Genomic DNA, 8,073 nt, shown 5'->3' with positions numbered 1-8,073 from the left:
AGAAGCACGTTTAAGCTTCAGTTAAGGTTAAACTGAAGCTTAAACGTGGAAATGGAAGAAGGTAGCCCTGGAGAGTCATGTAGTCGAACACGTTTAAGCTTCAGTTTAAGGTTAAACTGAAGCTTAAACGTGGAGATAGGAAGGGCAGCCCTGGAGGTCGAACACGTTTAACCTCCAGTTTGAGGTCAAACTGGAGGTTAAACGTGGAAGCTTAGAATGGTGGCCCTGGAGGTGTCGAACACGTTTAACCTCCAGTTTGAGGTCAAACTGGAGGTTAAACGTGGAAAAGGGTGGAGGCATACTGGAGGTCGAACACGTTTAACCTCCAGTTTGAGGTCAAACTGGAGGTTAAACGTGGAAGCTTGGAATGGTGGCCCTGGAGATGTCAAACACGTTTAACCTCCAGTTTGAGGTCAAACTGGAGGTTAAACGTGGAGATGGAGAGAGCAACCCTGGAGTAGAAAAGCTATCGAACACGTTTAAGCTCCAGTTTGAGTCAAACTGGAGCTTAAACGTGGAATGGCTCCCTGGTACTCTTCCTGGTTCTGGCGTTTAACCTCCAGTTTGAGGTCAAACTGGAGGTTAAACGTGGAACTCCTCCCTGGTGGCATACTCATTCTGGCGTTTAACCTCCAGTTTGAGGTCAAACTGGAGGTTAAACGTGGAATGCTCCTTAAGTGAGGCTTTTCATTCTGGCGTTTAACCTCCAGTTTGAGGTCAAACTGGAGGTTAAACTTCAATCCCAGCATTTCTTATCCTTCATGATTTTGGCGTTTAAGCTCCAGTTTAGGCTTAAACTGGAACTTAAACTCCACATGTGATATTCAAGCTTCCTTTATTGATTTTGTTGCTTCCTTGCTTAGCCTCTTCTTCCCTGAAATCATCCAAACAATTGCATCAAAGTCTTGCAAAATTTCATGAGAATTCTTTCATTCATAGCATTTAAGTAAAATAACTAAAACTCATGGAATTTGCATCAAAATCATATTGTTTGGATGGTTCATTACTTTGTTCTTCATTTAACCATTTTTGGTTACTTTAAGCTCAAGAAAATGCATAAAACAACTAAAACTAACAGAAAAATGCTAGTGAAACTAGCCTATGATGCCTTGGCATCACAACACCAAACTTAATACTTGCTTGTCCCTAAGCAAGTCCTGAGTTATTTGAGAAGAAAGTATGAAACAGAAAGCAATTACATTGGCTATATTAGCAAGCATTTGAAGTTCATCAGAAGGGTTTTATGCAGAAGGTTGCAGCATCACTTTTTCATACTTATCAGGTAGGATTATCACTTTTTCATTGCATCCATTAAAACTTGCTATGGCCTCTTGTTATTCTTATGTCTTTGGCACTTTTCTCTTCTTTGTTTTTCTTTTCTTTTTCTTAGAGCTTCTTTTGCTCCTTGTTTGCTTAGTGTCATGTGTTGCACAAGCCTTTGGCATTTTCTTTTTCTTATCAGTGCACTACACATATCCACCTTAGGCATTTTAGTTCACATCTCTTCTTGAGACATTGGTGCCCAGCACCTCTTTGTGTGACTAAATGTTTTGTATTTAGGTTGCTCTTGATAATGGACTTTTGGTTGATAATCCCGGGTTAGTTAACCCAAGTTACCAAGTGTTGAAACACTCCTCAGAACCTATTCATCCAAGCATATCCTTAATACATAAACACCACAGGCATTTGTCTCAAAAGTTCAAACCATTGGTACCTAGCTTATTTTCTCAATTTTTTTGCTTTTTGGTTGCCTTTTTCCGTGGCTTTTTCTTTTTCTTTTTCTTTCTTTTTCATGGCCAAAGACATTTATTCATCAAGATCCATAGACAATGTTCACTTTCTACATAAAAAAATGATAATTCTACACTCTAATTTTAGTGATCTGACTAAACAATCAAGCATGCATACCACCACTTAATTCTACTTGATTTGTCACTAATTTAGCCAAGTTACTTTTGTTCAAACTTTTCTTTTATTTTTGGAAACAGAACAAGCATGGCACGCACTTGTTTAAGAAGGTGAAGTTATATCCAAACATCCAGGCATTCACTTTATTCAAAGCACTTAACAAACACACATACTAAAAAAAACGACTCATAAAAAAAAAAAACTCCACATAACACTTAAATGACTTATGATGAAAACACGTTCATAAAGACAATTCACCAATTATCATTTGATTATTAAGGAACGAGACCACCTCTTATTTATTGCTTGGTTCTTCTTAATTCTTGGGATCCTGCTTCTTCTTGCTTCCTGCCTCTTTTTGACCACTTGTGCCTCCCTTGTCTTTTCTTATGAGCTTTTTCCAGAATCCAGCCTTTTTCATCGTTTCTTCCACTCCTTTTTCAAGGATCATTGCCTTGTTTATTTCTCCTTCTTTCCTCCCTTTGAAATACTCATCATAAGCTGGGAATGCTGGGTCCATCTTGTGTAGATGTTCCCCTATGTAGTTAAGCTTGATTTGCGAACTGATGTTGTAATCAGCTTGGACTGAGTATCTTGCATTCTGTAAAGTGGTGGCTTCCTTGATTGCCAAGACATTGGCATCTTGGTGTTGGCATATGTGGCTGAAGGATTCCTGTAAGTGTAAATTTTGTTCCCTTTGCAGATCGAAGAATCTTGATTCAAAGTTCCTTTGCATATCCATCATTTTTAGATGAAAGTCCTCTTGTCTCTCCTGAGACCTCATGTATTGTTGAGACATTCCTTCCATGATTTCCTGCATTCTGCTCATATCCATGGGGTCTCTGGGAATCCGTTGTCTTCTTTCAGGAGTTGCTTGCTCTTCTTGCTCTTCTTCTCTATCTTCTCCTTCCTGTCTTTCTTGTTCTGCTTCTTGCTCGGCTTCCACTTGTTGCCCTTCTTCATTTCTTCTTCTTGTATGTCTTGGAGGAGTTGGGCCAAGAGTCATTCTGTGCGCAGTTATGGCCAGTCCAGGATATAGCCAATTAGGTCTTTCATCCTCAAGTGGTACTTGGGCATCGATGCATAGTCTAATGATAGTGCTAGGGAAGTGGAGCCAGGATTCAGGGTCACTTTTCTCACTAAACTCTTGTATCTGTTCAGCAATGAGTTTATGAACTTTGATCTCTCCTCCAACCATAATGCAATGTAGCAAGATGGCTCTTTTAGGGACTATTTCTGAAGAGTTTGCAGTGGGTAGGATGGATCTCCTAACTATTGCATACCACCCTTTAGCTTCAGGTGTTAGGTCTCCCCTTCTCAAGACTCTTGGCGCCCCTCTTGTTTTTCTCACCCATTCAGCTCTGATGGCACAAAGGTCTTCAGCAATAGTTGTATAGTCAGGTTCTCCTATCACCCTTTCTTCATAACTTGCTTGGCTGAAATGTATGTTTTTCAGGCCAAGAGTTTTCATGATTGCTTTAGGACTGAAGTCAACTTCCACCCCTCTCACATAGCTTTTGTATGTGGGGTTCTTGGTTTGATCCTCCCTTACTGCATTTGCATAAAACTCTTTCACCAAGTTGATGTTGATTCTAGTGATTGGCTTAGTTAGGAGCTCCCACTTCCTCTTTTTGATCTTTTCCCAAACACCTGGGAACTCATCCTTTTCAAGGTCAAAGGGAACCTCAGCTAGTACCGTTTTAGGTCTCATCCATTCGGCTTGAATCTCATGGAACACTGATCTGTATCTCCATGCATCAAATTCCCTGTTTTCCTCCATTGGCTGCTTGTCTTTTCTTCTTTTGTGGCTAGATGAAGCTGCCATTGGTTTTTTTTTTTAGTTTTGGTGAGTGACAAGCTAAAGTTAACAAGGTGAAGCAAGAAGTGTTGTTGGAGGTGTGGTGAGGTTGTTTTCGGCAAGAGATAGTTATGCTGTGATGAAGGAAAATGTGTATGAAGGAGAATTGGTGGTGTGGGACTCGTTCCCCAAGTGGTTCTTTATAGTGCCCATGAGTGAAAAATGAACGGCTAGGGTGGTTTGTGAAGGGTGGCTTGATGGTAAATATATGAATTGTAGATAAGGACGATTGGCTTTTCATTTTCTTGGAAGTATTCTGGATGCATTAGGTTGTACATGTAGCTTTCTTTTCTTGCAGAACTTCCTTTTCCCATGTGTTAGTTTCAAAGATTTGTGGATTTTCTTTTTGACCAAGCACGTACCTCCCTTTGTCTTTTTCCTCCATTTTTGTCTTTTCTTTTGTACCTGCACAAACAAACAAATTTGCTATCATTTTTCGGTCCATGTGAATTATGAATAGTATTTGCACATGTAAATCAATGCTTGTCTTTATGAGCTTATAGCCGTGACTTCTACATGTATGCACACTTATTATTTGGACACCAAACTTAGTGTTTGGTTAAGTCTCCTGATGACATGAAATCCATATTGGTTGTCCTTAATGAGTGTGCATAATTCTAATAAATCATAGTCACCTTGGCTCTTTGATTCTAAACAAAGTGACTAACCTAAGTAATTGAAACCAAAGTATTAAAACATGTGAATGGTATACTTGTCATGAATTTTGAAATCCAGAGGAACTTCTTGCTTTTCATAAACTGTGTTCAAAAAGAACACCAAACTTAATGTTTGGTTGTGCACCTTGAATGAAAGATGGAATTCAATTCGAGTAAGATTTGGGAGTGCCATCAAGCACACCAAACTTAGAGACCCATCGTAATTTACATGCAAGGTTTAGTGCACTTAATCAATAGTTGTCCTGAGGATTCAAGTTCATGCATAAGAAACCATGCTTTATTAGATGTAAAACAAAGCACTAAAGATTAAGGATACTAAAAACATGGGTTGCCTCCCATGAAGCGCTTCTTTAACGTCACTAGCTTGACGGTTGTCCCTTGTTAGGGTGGATTGTAGTGCTTGACGTCCTCTCCTCTCACTATGAAAACGTCCCCACTTGATTCATTCATGACCTCTAAATGTTCCATAGAAAGAACTTTCCTGATTGTGAACACTTGAGGGAGCTGGGAAGGAATGGTTTTGAGGCCAGGTGGGATTGGCAGATAATGACTTGATATCACGTTATCTCCCGGAGAAAAACCTTCAGTGGGAATTTTCTTGTTTCTCCATCCTCTTGGCAATCTCCCTATCACTCTTCCCTTTCTCTTGAGGATTTCTTCATTGACCTTTATGTCAGGAGGATCCTTCTGATCTGTTTCCACTGATTCTTGTGGCTCTAACTCTTGCAACTCTTGTTTGCCTTCCAATGACTGTTTTAGAGTCTCAGCTGCTGGATTACTTTCCTCCAAACACGGATGGCTACTATCATCTTTAGGCTTTTCAGGTTCTGGTTCAGGCTCAGATGCAGGTTTGAAGACTTTAAAAATGAGCTGTTCATCATGTATTCTCAGAATTAGCTCTCCTTGTTCTACATCTATGAGCGCTCTAGTAGTGGCTAGAAATGGTCTGCCCAGAATGATAGGGTGTAAGTAGCTTTCCTCCATGTCCACAATGACAAAGTCTGTGGGGAAATAATAATCCCCCACTTTCACCAGCACATTTTCAACTACCCCTTCAGCTTGCTTCTGAGTTTTGTCAGCCAGTTGTATGATTACATCAGTGGATCTCACCTCATTCAGTTGTAGCCTCTTCATAAGAGTTAGAGGCATCACATTTATGCTAGCTCCTAGATCACAGAATCCTCTGTCAATTTTTGTTTCCCCTATGATGCAAGGGATATGAAAACTTCCTGGGTCCGTTTTCTTAGAGAGTGTGTCCTTCTTGATGAGAGCACTGCATTCTTTGTTCATTGTTACTGTTTGTCCTCCCTTCAAAACTCTTTTTTTGCTTAACAATTCCTTTAAATACTTGATGTGTGTGGGCATTTGATGAAGAATCTCAAGAAAGGGAATATTGACATGAAGAGAGTTAAATGTCTCTAGAAACCTTGAGTAGGTTTTCCTTTTTTCACCTCCTCCTAACCTCTCAGGAAATGGTGCTTTTGGTTGGTATATTTCCATCATGCCTTTTTGCTGTTCCTTGGCTTGCTCAGTTCCACCTTCTTGCTTAACTTCTTCCACACCTTCCTTCAAGATTTCTGGTTCCTGCTCTGAGGGCCTGATTCCTTCTTCTTCTGAGACTTCCTTCATTATGGTGATGGCTTTACATTCTTCCCATCTTACTCTCTTTTGTTCCCCTTTAGGATTCTTTTCTGTGTCACTAGGGAACACTGCAGTTGATTTGGGTGCCTGTTGAGATAGCTCTCCTACTTGAGATTCCATCCTTTTGAGTTTTTCACCATGGTTTCTTAAGGTAGTTCTCACATCATCCCTGAAGCTCTTCAGTTCAATGATGTCTTGACTCATGGTTGCCATAATTCATTCTATCCGGTTTAATTGATCTTGAAATTGTTGGTTCGGATTAGGTTGGGTATGTTGATTATTTTGGTCATGATATGATGATTGGGGGTAAGTGTTTTGTGTGGCTTGGTATGATCTTTGGTTGGAGTTTTGGTATGTGGAATTGTTTTGTTGGTTGTGGTTGTAAGGTTTGTGGTTTTGTGGTTGGGTTTGTTGGTTTCCCCACCCAAAGTTTGGGTGGTTTCTCCAGCCTGGGTTGTAAGTGTTGGAATCTGGATCATATGATTGCCTTTGTTGGTTTCCCACATAGTTAACCTCATCCCAATCACCTCCTTCAATGCCTACTTCCTCTTGATCTTGTGTGTGTATTGCAGCCACTTGCTTTGTTTCTAATTGCCTGGTAAGCTCTGCTAGTTGCTTGGCAAACACCTTGTTTTGGGCTAGAATTGTATCAACATGGTTCAGCTCCATGACTCCCTTAGTGTTGTGCCTTTCTGATGCATAGTAGTACTCATTCTCAGCCACTGTCTCGATCACTTCAATGGCTTCTTCCACAGTCTTTTTCCTGTTCAATGAACCTCCTGATGAATGGTCTACAGCCTTCCTTGATTCATAAGAAAGCCCATCATAGAAGATGTGCAATTGCACCCAATCATGGAACATGTTTGGTGGGCATTTCCTTGTCAAGTCCTTGAATCTCTCCCATGCCTCGTAGAGAGTTTCACCATCTTGTTGTCTAAAAGTCTGAACCTCAGATCGAAGCCTATTGACCTTTTGTGGAGGGTAGAAACGTGCCAGAAACTTGCTTTCCACCTCATCCCATGTTGTTAGACTCCCCCTTGGGAATGATTCCAGCCACTTAGCTGCTTTGTCCCTAAGTGAAAATGGGAATAAAAGCAGTTTATAGGCATCTTCCTGGACTCCATTGGACTTCACAGTGTCACAAATTCTCAGGAATTTTGTGAGATGTTGGTTTGGGTCTTCATTAGCACCTCCTCCAAAAGAACAATGATTCTCCACAAGTGATATTAGCTGTGGCTTGAGCTCAAAATTGTTGGCCTGAATGGGTGGTTTCTGGATGCTACTACCACAATTCCCAGAGGTTGGGTTTATGTATGAGCTAAGAACCCTCCTCTCAGGAATGGCATTGTTTCCATCAGCTCTCTCATGGTTGTGAACTTCTCTATCCATGTTGAGATCTAGAGCTTCCTCAAAATTGTCCTCAGATTCTCCTTCAGATTCCTCTTCTCCCACTACTCTCTTCCCTCTTGCTTCCCTTCTAAGTCTATGAAGGGTCCTCTCTGGTTCGGTATATGGAGGAGTTAATGTCTCTCCTCTCCTACCTGTCATACAAGAACACAGCTCAAACACAAACAAGTGAAATACTCTTGGTTACTGGAAGAGTATGGTTAGCTCAATTGAGGAATTAATTCAAACAGTTAGTGAGTCAGTGAGTTAGTTGTATGAATTTAAAGGCATAAAGAAGGAAAGCATGTAACCAAGTGCAGAAATTAAAATTCAACAAGTATCTAGAACAGAATTAACAAAGCAAGAGAAAATTGCTCAATCTAGTTAGCTTCCAATTTGAGAATTGTCAATCGAAAACCAATCCCCGGCAACGGCGCCATATTCTTGATGCACATAAACTAGTTATGCTACGATTAGGAAATTGCACGATCGGCAAAATTCCTTCCGGCAAGTGCACCGGTTATCGTCGTCAAGTAAAAACTCACAATAGAGTGAGGTCGAATCCCACAAGGATTGGTTGAGTGAGCAATTCGGATTAGAAGT

General features: G+C 40.5%; 1 non-coding gene across 1 annotated transcript; it reads left to right on the top strand.

Moving 5' to 3' along the window:
- Window positions 1-6,943: 6,943 nt before the first annotated feature.
- Window positions 6,944-7,047, top strand: LOC148570678 (small nucleolar RNA R71). The gene has a single exon (XR_015909005.1). It is a non-coding gene; the product is annotated as a small nucleolar RNA R71 (small nucleolar RNA).
- The last annotated feature ends 1,026 nt before the right edge of the window (window positions 7,048-8,073 follow it).

Source organism: Arachis ipaensis, chromosome B3, assembly GCF_059453495.1.
Source record: "Arachis ipaensis isolate K30076 ecotype BB chromosome B3, ASM5945349v1, whole genome shotgun sequence".
NCBI lineage: Eukaryota > Viridiplantae > Streptophyta > Magnoliopsida > Fabales > Fabaceae > Arachis > Arachis ipaensis.
The sequence above is the reverse complement of the archived record's forward strand: the minus strand, read 5'-3'. Positions and strand labels throughout refer to the sequence as shown.